The 12,072-nt window shown below is 39.3% G+C and overlaps 1 non-coding gene across 1 annotated transcript; it reads left to right on the top strand.

Annotated features, from left to right (window-relative positions):
- Positions 1 to 11,630: 11,630 nt before the first annotated feature.
- TRNAY-GUA (transfer RNA tyrosine (anticodon GUA)) lies at positions 11,631 to 11,722 on the top strand. Its single transcript is given in 2 exon segments — positions 11,631 to 11,667; positions 11,687 to 11,722. It is a non-coding gene; the product is annotated as a tRNA-Tyr (tRNA).
- Positions 11,723 to 12,072: the final 350 nt, after the last annotated feature.

The raw sequence follows: 12,072 nt of genomic DNA, 5'->3' as shown, positions 1-12,072 counted from the left end.
GAAGAGAGCAAAACCGTAAACCTGGCGTATTCATGTAACAGACTTTGTTTGTTTGAAATATGTAATGGTCTATGTTGCTGCTATTCAAAGTCGGGCGTATGTCATTTGGGCAGCTACCTTGTTTTCATTTGGGCGCCAAATTATGCTCCATTATGACACATTATTTCATTTGGGCGAAAGTCATGTCTTGATCCCGACGTAGACCTCTAGTGGCTTTAAGACTATTTTTTAATATTATATAATTGTATACAGGAAATTATGTTCTTCATCATAGGACACATGAAATCTCACGTTGCATTGCGCCAACTAAACAGGGATTGAGTAGTACCTGCAGTAAAACTTTTAAAACCATATTTATTTTTACAACCATAAGAACAAAATATATTTATTCACTTAAAAAGTGTTGATATATTTATAAATATATGAACAAATGTAATATATTACATGTCTGTTACAGCTGCAAATTTGCAGCCTATGGTGCGAATGAATTGAGACCGAGATAGCTTTTTAGTCTGATACTTGTTGATTCTCCATTAGGTGTGTAAGTTCTCCACTAGGTATGTATTCTTTTCTTTATCCTTTTTTCGCATTGAGGCTGTTTCATTAAGGCCTCTGATCTTGATGTATTTGACACTTTATCTTCATTATCACATCGACAAAATACGAAAATTGAGGGATGGATGCGGTGAGTAAAACTGGGCGTTGAAATGAGAGTGAAGAAATGATTCAGCTCCGTTACTCGTTCTTTACTCGTTCTTCTTCTCTCGTGACACATGATGGTGGCAGCCTATTCAGAAACATAGTTGTCTACTATATAATCAGCAAAATTCAGAAACATAGCTGTCTACTGTATAATCAGCAAACTGGATGCATCGACTGTCGTCGAGAACATCACACATCACATCCTCAACGAAGCAGTCTGATACCTCGTTTGGCTGCAAAAAAGGAAGACCAAAAAATTTTGACAGCCATTTTCCAATATCATGTTCTTTATTTTTGTATTCTGCAGTTAGTCTGTATTTCTGAATATGCCGCCACCATGCCTGTCCCGAGTGAAATTGGCAACATTTTACTTCAGTTTCAGGGAATACACTTCTTATGACATTTATCATTGCCCGTTCGAAATCCGAATGAATTGATGTAGGATTGAAAGTCAGACTTCTCTCGTTACACATTACTACATCTTGTGCCATAAGTCCCCATAACACTCCTCTGTTTTATGTGGCAGCAGTACATAGATAAGTGGGATGTAGTTCCCATTCTCATATCCTTGAATTGTGTGTAGTTGATAGAAAAATTTCGGACAGCATTTAAAAGTTCCGTCAACAAAAATATCTATCACTTCGTTACATAGGCATTCTAGATTAATATTTGTGGTAAAATTAACAATTCCCTTGTCTTCATCATTGGTAAGTAGAAAATTTTCCTTCTTATTCGTTGTTGCATGTCTGACCTTCAGGCCGCGTTTTTGGCAGGACTGGGAATTTCTTCCTACGCTCCCTATACAACGAAAGGGCAACGTTTCTCAGGTCTTTTGGTTCAAGCTCTCTATCACTGCATTTTCAGAGTTCTTTTCTTATGATTTTTTAAGGCCTATCCATTATGTCAGCATCTGCGCTTCTCTTAACCTGCACTCGAAGTTGCTAAGCTTCCAATTTCTTAGACTCAAAAGGATGATTGTGCTCCGTCATAGCTTTTATGAACGCTTTTCCACTTTCGCCAGTCCTAATTCTGCCTGTACATCTGGTTTTGTTGTTTGTGCACCGCCACGAAACATGACCATTCTTCATTATGGTGTCTATACGAAAAGAAAAGCCAGAGAATATCAAGCACCTTTTTCGTCGGTTTGTTTCCGAGATATTTCCTTCCATGACCGAGTAATGAATTACTAATGACTCTCGGTGGGAATCTGCACTTTTCGCGCCACTAACTTGAGAACTGATAACTACTGTCAGTTATTAACCAGCCAACTACTGAGTTATCAGCCAACCGATAACGGAATTATCACCACGTGAAAACATGTCCTAAAATGCTTCTGCCTCTTTTTCCTTACTCTGATTCGCCCAAATGATTGGTGCCAATGTGCAGGATTTTGATATTTTATCGCCAAGTGAAATGCGCCCTCAAAGTCTCTACTCAAGATTGGTCAAGAGTGGAGGAGGGGTTTGGTTATTAATTCAGTTGGGTATAAATAAAATGTTCGCAATTGCCCGGCAATTATAATTTTCTTCTGTGTGCTTGTAACTGCATTTGTATATTTCATTAGAACTCTTTTAATCATATACTTTTAGTGACATAGCCCGCATTGGAGCCTTTGAAAAACGTGATATGCGAGCAATCAGACTGAACTAAGTCGGTCGATTAAGAACTTCCATTTCAGTTGGTAAAAAACTTTTTAAGAACGGCGCCATTAAAATGGGAAAAATTCTCTACCCGAAAACCGAAAAAAAAACATGAAAGGTTCCCGCATGCTTTCAACTTGTCTCAGGAAGAACGCATAACGTCACTTGGGGAGGCATTCCAGGGAGTAGCAACAATAACAAGCATAATATCAGCCACGGTGCAACAATAACAACAACGGCTCAACAACAACAACAACAATTGTGGGAGACTGAAACATCACAGGAGTGTTTGTGACAGACGCCAGAAGTGAATCCGTCACAACTCCTTTTGTTGCGTAAAGCAACACAACAACAAGGGACATCAGAGAAAAGAAGAGGAGGAGGAGGAGGAGGAGGAGGAGGAGGAGGTGGAGGAGGAGGAGGAGGAGGAGGAGGAGGAGGAGTGTGGTAAATGGTTGATTCAAAGGAAGCGAGGAATAAAGGAATGGCTGAGTTATTGCGAAATGATAAGAGAAAGGCTGGATTCAAACTTGAAGATAAATTGCGAATATAGTGAGAGTTTTCCTTCACAGTCTTAAATCGTTGTTTAATTTGGCGTGATTATGGCAAGATAAGGAAAATAAAAGACCATGAGAAGAAATAATTCATGCAGTGGGAAGATTATAATAATAATAATAATTTTCCTACGATTAAAATGCATGTTTTTATTAATTTTTTGTAGATGATACTTCAGAGTGAAGGCAGATAATTTAAAGGTTATTAGTCGCGTTCAGTAGTCATTCTTAATCCTCAAAAAAAAAAAAAAATTACGAAACAGGATAAAAACAGTTTGATCCTCTTCATTAGTTTTACTCTAAGACTGTGAGTTTTATTCAATCAAGAGGCTGTGGTTTACTTAATGCCGCTTGATTCTGGCGACACTTTCAAGTAATAAGGTTAATCGTAATATTATATAACAGCTACCATGGATTTCAGTGACTTTCAGTGACTTATCTCAAAGAACATAGGGAACTGAATTTACACTCTCGACCATTACACAACAATTCTGCCATAAAATGGAAAACTGCAGTATTTGCAAAATTTTCGAAATTGAGATATGCCACCTGTTGGGCATGTGAAACACTAATACATAAGTTACTGCAGTTTCAGAATGAGTCGTCAGTAGTAAGGCAAGGGAGTGTACCATTTTTCTCCAGTTTTGTATTTTTGCAGATAATGCAGTCTTCCATTTTAGGGCAGAATTGCGATAATGATAGTTCAAAGGATACATTGTATTCTGACTTGGCTTTGGTCTTAGGGCTTAGTCGTCCTCTTGACTTGGAAGCGGGGACAGGTTTGAGTCCTTCTGGACACCTTTCCTATGTAGATAATTTTTATATTTTTCATTGTTCTTTTGTGTGTATTTTAGTGTATTTCATAATTTTTCATTTTTCGATATTGCGTTCTTTGGGCGTCTAGCCTTTCTGAAGTTTTAGTATCACTGGAAATATGTAAATCCAAATATGTCCTTGAGTCATTAAATCCTTTAGAGCGTCGTTGTGTTTTGCTGTGAGGTTGAGTTTCAGTCTGGAAGATATGTGAATATGACCAAAGATTAAGTTGACATTGTTACGTTGGCTCTCGTATTTATATGAGTGATCCATGAGCATAAGGTGACCAAACTCGTCCAAAAAGTCAGCGTTTTTAGTGGAAGGGTAACTAAAAACCTCTCCCCTCCAACACCGAACCCCATCCACCCCCACAACCCAAATGCCGGGTTCACGGCCACGAAATGGGAGCGCTATGTATAATAACAGATTTCTTAGATTGCATCACACCTTAGTGTTCTGGCTTGAGCGGTGGTAGTTAACCGTGAGCACCCTCCCCCCAGTCGCCCCCAACAAAAAGTCCACAGAATTAGTGAGGGAGAGGGAATATATATATTTTGTTTTCTTTTGTTAATTGTAAACTTGAGAGCCATTTTTGCATTAGTGTGCACTGACCACCTGACTCTTTAAGTGTTTTTTACCATTCAGATAGATGATGTGAGTTAATTCGGAAAACTTGCTGTACATAATGCCTCTGCGCTCGCACCAGTGAGAGAGAGAGAGAGAGAGAGAGAGAGAGAGAGAGAGAGAGAGAGAGAGAGAGAGAGAGAGAGAGAGCAGAGACAATACGCTACATTTGCATTTCAAGATTTCGAATGCATTGCACAATTGCGCGTCGACAAATTTAATGCCAGACAACGATACATGTTTTGACAAAAAGTCGGCGAAGTGAAAATTCTAGCACAATGCCAAATGCATCTTCTGAGGCAATCGACGGGAGAGAACTCGCCGGCGCACCAAGATGACAGCGCCGAGTGCCACTCGAGACTTGCAGTGGAAATTGCTTAATATTGTTGCTTACTTAGAACGCCGCCCCTTCTGAAACAGCGGGGACAAGGGCCTCGTAATACTCGGGTCCTTGTGCCGAAATGCGTCAACTCGTGTCGAGCAATGGATAGAACAAGAGCCTGCACGGGCGCAGAAAAGGGGATCGGGCCCTCTGGTACTCTCTCGTTTTGGGCGTACAAAAGAGGGCCCTGGCTCCCCCGGCACTCTCATTTTAGGCGATTGTTTCGCAGCGTCTGGGGATTCTAATGAAGTGCCACCACTTGCGAGAAGTGAAAAAGATCGCTTGGCACTTCTAGCAGCTTCCCACTTCTTGCTAACCGTGATCTGCGTCCCCTTTGCTCCACACGCCCACCTGCATTTCGGGTGTCCAACACTGCCTTTTACGACTTGAGAATACTCTACGCAGTTTTCACTCCGCTTTTCATCAACAACTTTTTATGGGCTATTCATTTTCCTTTTTAATTTCCTTTTCTCTTATTTTTCTCTCTTTTGCTTGAGGCGCAACCCTTGATATATATGCGGGATGCAGCCGGGATACAATGTGAGGGAATAATGTACCGTAATAAAGTGAGGGAATAATTTAGCAGGGATAAAGAAAACATTCTCAGGTCGTCCATATCTTTTGGCTAAAAATGCGTTACAGCAAATAGGATTTTTAGTTCTTTTTTACATGTGCATTAACGCTTGTGGGATATACATACATACATACATACATACATACATACATACATACATACATACATACATACATACATATATGTATATATATAATTTTATATATATATATATATATATATATATATATATATATATATATATATATATATATATATATATACATACATACATACATACATACATACATTACATACATACATACATACATACATACATATTTTATTTTTGCAAAAGCAATCATATTTTATTTTTGCTTAGATTAATAAAATGACGAACATTCAAGGCAGGAGAATTTTCTTTCATTGTTTTTACTGTACTGCAGTAAACCACAAACCAATTAGGATCATGCCGTTAGAATATTGTGTATCGCTAACCAAAAGTAATATATGAAGTTAAATATGTAAATGCATACGTTAAACCCTTCTCGTCATGTCAAGCGCGCACATTGGACATTCATACATGAATATATATTTTACCTAAGAATTTCAGTGGAACAGGGGAGTCTAATAATAGTGGTAATGGGGGGCAATGAGGCCGAACAGATTAAAGTAAATGAGTCTCAGACTGCTAACTTATTGATGGTGTTTGGTGGCTTTAAATCTTTAATATAGACGTCATACAGGTATATGTCGGTCAGATATCGAATCATGTACAGAAACATAATCGTGCAGGTGTACAAGCAGGTGTGCATGCGTACTTACCTGTACATAGGCGTACATATTACTTAACAGTCCTACACACGTACCGCAATTCCAGACATATGACAATCAAACATACGTACATGCAGAAGCACAAACGTTTATTCAGTCGTATTAGGTACCCTCAAGGTCACATACGTACATGAAGTTGTACAAACGTATGTAGCAGTCACACATACGTGCTATAGTCGAACATGCTTACATACATACATGTGTAGGTATGCAAATGCAGTCGCACAGATGCCTTTAGCATACTTACATACGTACTCACATACATACCGTCGTACACTGGTACATGTGATTTTATACACGTACTTAAGTTACGCGTTTGTAAATAAGTCGTACATACGCACACAGTCGTTCAGGTGCACCTGTAGTCGAATACTCGTACCTGTAGTCGTACCTGTCGTCGTACCTGTCGTACACGATGTACTTTCGTTCCCTTCACTTATCGCCCCAGGGGGCTATTGAGAATTTCGATGGTGTCCACAGACATTGGGAATTCCAAAAGCTGGTCTGTATAGAGAACCTTTTAAGTCGGTTCCGTTCATCAAAGACCTTGGCTCGATTGATCTCCTCTGATTTGCTGAAATCATTTCAGCCATTTTCGACGATTAAATCTGGCCAGCTGTTGGCAGTGGGGATGATTTAGAAATTAATTAACGCGTTTGCCAGGATGTAAACATACTGTTGATTTTGGGTTATTTTGCGTCGGGTTATACTACGGAATTACCATTTCATATCGAGAAAGGGACTGATAAATTGTAGAACGATTTTCAAGAATTACAGCATTTCTGTTTTGAAGATAATCAGCAATATTACTGTTTGTTCCAGGATTTGTGCACGTTTGCTTTTCAGTAACTTAAATTCTAAGTCTTTGATTTGTTTAAAAGTGAAAGGTTTTTGACTTCAGAATTTCTGCTGCGTAATTACAACACACGTTTTATGAAAATGGAATGAAAAACTCCCTCTTAATTTCAAACAGAATCGGTAAACATTTAACATTTAAACAAATTATTAAAGTTCCAACCAAGGTCTAGACCAAGAATAATTTAAGCTAATTAATTTGTGAACGTTTCAAGAGTGATTTTTGCCGAAGTCAGGTTTTGCTAGCGAACTCAGAATTCTATCTTTGGAAGTGCAACTTTCTTGTAATTCATCATTGCAAACATAATGCTTCATATTGTATAACCTAGTTGAATTAAGAAGTAGCAATCCATGCTCTTACCATTGTGGACTATTTAGCTTGTGGTATTTTTGCTTGGAGCAAACACAGTTTTGTAATATTATCATGTAGTGATATATATCCTTCGCCACATATCCGGACCACTTTGTATCTGTTCCTGCGAAGGAACTTGACTCGGTTCCCAGCGCTCTGCAAAAAGGCGTCCTATCGGTGATAACTCAAGCCTGGATTTAGTCGTCAGGCGTTTAGACGTAAATCCTGCGAGCATAGCTGTACCATATTTAGGCTGGACCATACTTTGTCTGTACTACCTTACAGGTGCACCATACTTGGTCTGCACCGTACTTGCGCTCTACCATACTTTGTAATACCTTAGAGGTGTACCATACTTGGGCTGTACCATAAGTTCCTCGTTGGATGAGTCGGTAGAGCTGTGGACTGGAACCCGCCAGGCCCGAGTTCGATTCCCCGACCGGCTGATGAAGAGTTAGAGGACTTTATTTCTGGTGATAGAAATTCATTTCTTGCTATAATGTGGTTCGGATTCCACAATAAACTGTAGGTCCCGTTGCTAAGTAACCAATTGGTTCTTAGCCACGTAAAATAAGTCTAATCCTTCGAGCCAACCCTAGGAGAGCTGTTAATCAGCTCAGTGGTCTGGTAAAACTAAGGTATGCTTAACTGGGCTGTACCATACTTGGGCTGTACCATACTTGGGATTTTCGATACTCGGGCTGTACCATACTCAGGCTGTAAATAATCAAGCAATAGCTTACTCTTGCTGTACCATACTCAGACTGTAAATAATCACATACGGGCTGTACCATATTCTAGTTGCACGGAACTCGAGCGGCTCTCAGAAAGACGCTGGGCATAAAGGAGACTCCATGAACCACAAACTGAAGTGACCAGTTCGAATGCCATACAGTATTTTACAGTTAGACTTTTATGGTGTAGATATAAACGAACACAGCCCTAAGCCGGGATAGTGCCGTCAGTGCACCTCACGTGGTGCAATGTAGGCATTAATTGAGGGTCTGTGCAGCGTCCCTTCGGCCCCTAGCTACAACCTCTTTCATTTCTTTTACTGTACCTCTGTTCATATTCTCTTTTTTCTGACTCTCCACCCTCTCTAACAATTGTTTTCATCGTGCAACTGTGAGCTTTTCCTCCTGTTACATCTTTCAAACCTTCTTACTGTCAATTTCCCTTTCAGCGCTGAATGACCTCATAAGTCCCAGCGCTTGGCCTTTGACCTAAAAAAATCTATATTCTATTCTCTTAACGACCACGAATAAACATCCACGCAGACCTACGGCATCACAAACATTCATACAGACAAACTCTTCGCTTGTCGCTCTCCGATACTCTCTAGCATTTTCGTCTCCTCGCGTCCGCAGGTATTAGAAATTCCACAGAGCTGTTGTGTATAGGAATTCTTTTTAGAGTCATCCTCTCTCATCAAAGACTCTTGGCTCGATTGATCTTCTCTCTGATATGCAGAAATGATTTCAGCCGTTTTCGACGATTAAATCTGGACAGCAGCGACTAAATGGGAGCGATCTAGAAATTAATTAACGCGCCTGCCGTGATGTAAATATACTGTTTATTTTGGGGTCATTCCCCGGAATTCGTTGCGTCGGGTTGCTACGGAAATGCCGATTCATTTCGGGAGAATGATTCGTTCAGGAGTCATTCCCCGAAAACATTACTTTTGTCTGTACTTGTTGTTAGTAATACTGTACATTTAATGTTAGTTATAGAAGATAAGTAGAATTAGAGTTATTGATTAAAGGAGGAGGTAACGATGTTGAATTTTTAGTATTTATATGCATAAAAAGTAACCATTGTTTGTTGTACAAAGCTTTGTGAGTTTGTACGTGTCTTAATATATAGTATATTAATAATGGAAGGTGGAAGTTTAAAAGTAATAGTGCGTTAAACTGTAATAAACGTTAATTATCATCATCTATTCTGCCTTAATCTGTCGAGTCTCATATTCTTTAAGTTGTGCACTTGGTCTTAGCATTGATTTCACAACTATTATTGTAGTAGTATAGATTTTGCCCTTCAACTTACGTATTTTGTTTTTTATTGTTCTTTAATGTAAGACTAAACGTGGAATGATATATCTCATTCCACAAAAGAAACTCTCCTATACTCATTGGTGGAAGGTTAAATTAATAAAAGACCAATAATCTCCTATGGATTAGTACAGGCCGGCTCAAATAACTCAATTGCCCTGTGCTGCCATTGGAATATTTTCCACTGTCATTTTATTAAATCATCGTCAGTCTCTTTCTTTAGAGGTAATCTAGGAAATAACTTGGTCTTATCTGAAATTTAACCTTAAAAGTAATCTGCAACTTCCGCACATACATACACACACAATTTAGGCCAAAGGGGACCTATGAGGTCATTCATCGCTGAAAGGGAAATTGACAGTAGAAAGGTTTGAAAGGTGTAACAGGAGGAAAACCTCGCAGTTGCACTATGAAACAGTTGTAGGAAGAGAGTGGAAAGTAAGATGGAAGAAAGAATATGAATGGAGGTACAGTAAAAGGAATGAAAAGGGTTGCAGCTAGGGCCCAAAGGGAAGCCGCAAAGAACCTTAAGTAATGCCAACAGCTCCCATACGGGGGCAGCTTCTGTTGAGGGTTTCGGTATGAATCTACTTGCCTGTTTCTGACAGTTTCTTCCTGGGGTTTTGATCATGCGGAGTTTGTACCACAAGGGTTTCTAAAGAGCACGAATGTCATAAAACTTAAAATCACTTATCAGAAGCACTTAACTGGAAAGTTTACAGTCCGTTGAAGATAAGCAATGTTGTAAAAATAAAAGTGCTTAAGTGGTAGTTTGATGTGCTCTGAGCAGAAAGAAAATATACAAATGGGATATCCCCGTACAGGGGCTAGTGCCATCAGTGCACCTCACTTGGTGCGCTGTAGGCATTACGTAAGGTTCTTTGCAGCGTCCCTTCGGTCCCTAGCTTCAACCCCGTTCATTCGTTTTATTGTACCTTCTTTCACAGTATCTTTCATCCATCTAACGATCCACCTTCTCCTAACAATTGCTTCATAGTGCAACTGCTGCTTTCCTCATATTGCACCTCTAAAACCTTTACGCTCAATTTCTGTTTCAGCGCTGAATGACCTCACATGTCCCATTGCTTGGCCTTGGCCTAAATTTTATGCTCCAATTCCAATACAATAGAGATATAATCTGTCATCAGTGTGTATCAGGACTCTTTTGGAGGAAATAGTTTTAGTCGTCAGAATTAGGCAATTCATGTGAAAGGGACACTGAAGACAATAGGCTTTTCCAGATTCTTCAGTATGTAATGAATTACTTAACCAGTCCTCTTTCAGATACTTTCCTTGATGTTTAACAAATTTTTCTTGAGGAACCGGTTTCTAAACTATATAAAGTTAGTTTTCATCTCTTGACTTTTTGTTTTGTAACACCTCATCCTCTTCATATGTGAATAGGGATAATTTTGTCTTTGGCATATGATTGTGTGAATGATTAAAGTCAATTGGTTTATTCTGCATACAGGCATCAGTACCCTCTGGGTCCTTTTAGTGAACATTTTCAAGGGAATGAAGATCGCTGAATGACACTTGACAGTTTTATGGATCGTAGGATTCATTTGCGGATTTATGCCAAGTATTTTCATATCAAATGAAATCGCTGACTGCGTTCATAATAAATAAGAACTGTTTCGTCATTATCGCTCCATAGAGAGAGAGAGAGAGAAAGAGAGAGAGAGAGAGTTGGAAGGTATGTTGTCACCCCAAGAATTCGAGAACCAGTAAGAACTAAATGAATGTAAGATTCATTTAGCTCTCTTCTCTCTCTCTCTCTCTCTCTCTCTCTCTCTCTCTCTCTCTCTCTCTCTCTCTCGTTGATAATTTTATCTCTCTCTCTCTCGTTGATAATTTCTCTCTCTCTCTCTCTCTCTCTCTCTCTCTCTCTCTCTTCTAATTTTTATCTCTCTCTCTCTCATTGATAATTTTTATCTCTCTCTCTCTCTCTCTCTCTCTCTCTCTCTCTCTTGATAATTTTTCTCTCTCTCTCTCTCTCTCTCTTATTCATAATTTCTCTCTCTCTCTCTCTCTCTCTCTTCTCTAATCTCTCTTGATAATCTCTCTCTCTCTCTCTCTCTGATAATTTTTTCTCTCTCTCTCTCATTGATAATTTCATTTCATAACAACCACGCGTGTCAATGTGCAATAAAGAAATAAATATTTAAATAATAACAGTCAACAATAAGCAAATTGATATCCTGAAAGCATCCGAGATTTCAATTGAGGGAGCGATGTTAAAGTCGCGCCCTTCGCACTTAAGCGTTCCTTCGATAGCTCAGTTGGTAGAGCGGTGGACTGTAGTCGGACACCTGAGGCAGACATCCATAGGTCACTGGTTCGAATCCGGTTCGAAGGAAGGTAATTTTATCCACATGTTTAGTGAAAGTCCCTTTTGCGTGTGATTGTTTAATCTATAGTAATGCTTCTTGAAGGATTGCAGTCTTTGATCCATGGGAGAGATCCTACCTGTTCTCTAGATCATGGGGAGTATTGGTTTCCTTGCTGTGCGTGCTGTTTTGGTCGCTGTCCCTCCTTTTAGGATATCATGTGACACCTGTCAGGTCACCCTTTCTTGCATTTACTTTGAAATTCAGGCATGTTTGCTTAAATACAATTCTGTTTCTGTAAAAATGAAAGATCGTGGATTTAATCTCTACCAAGTTAGGTTGGATCAGGAAAGGTCATTTAGTAAGATTGCCACTGGGT

This window comes from Macrobrachium rosenbergii, chromosome 41 (genome assembly GCF_040412425.1).
Source record: "Macrobrachium rosenbergii isolate ZJJX-2024 chromosome 41, ASM4041242v1, whole genome shotgun sequence".
Taxonomy (NCBI): domain Eukaryota; kingdom Metazoa; phylum Arthropoda; class Malacostraca; order Decapoda; family Palaemonidae; genus Macrobrachium; species Macrobrachium rosenbergii.
This window is presented reverse-complemented; position numbering and strand designations above follow the sequence as displayed.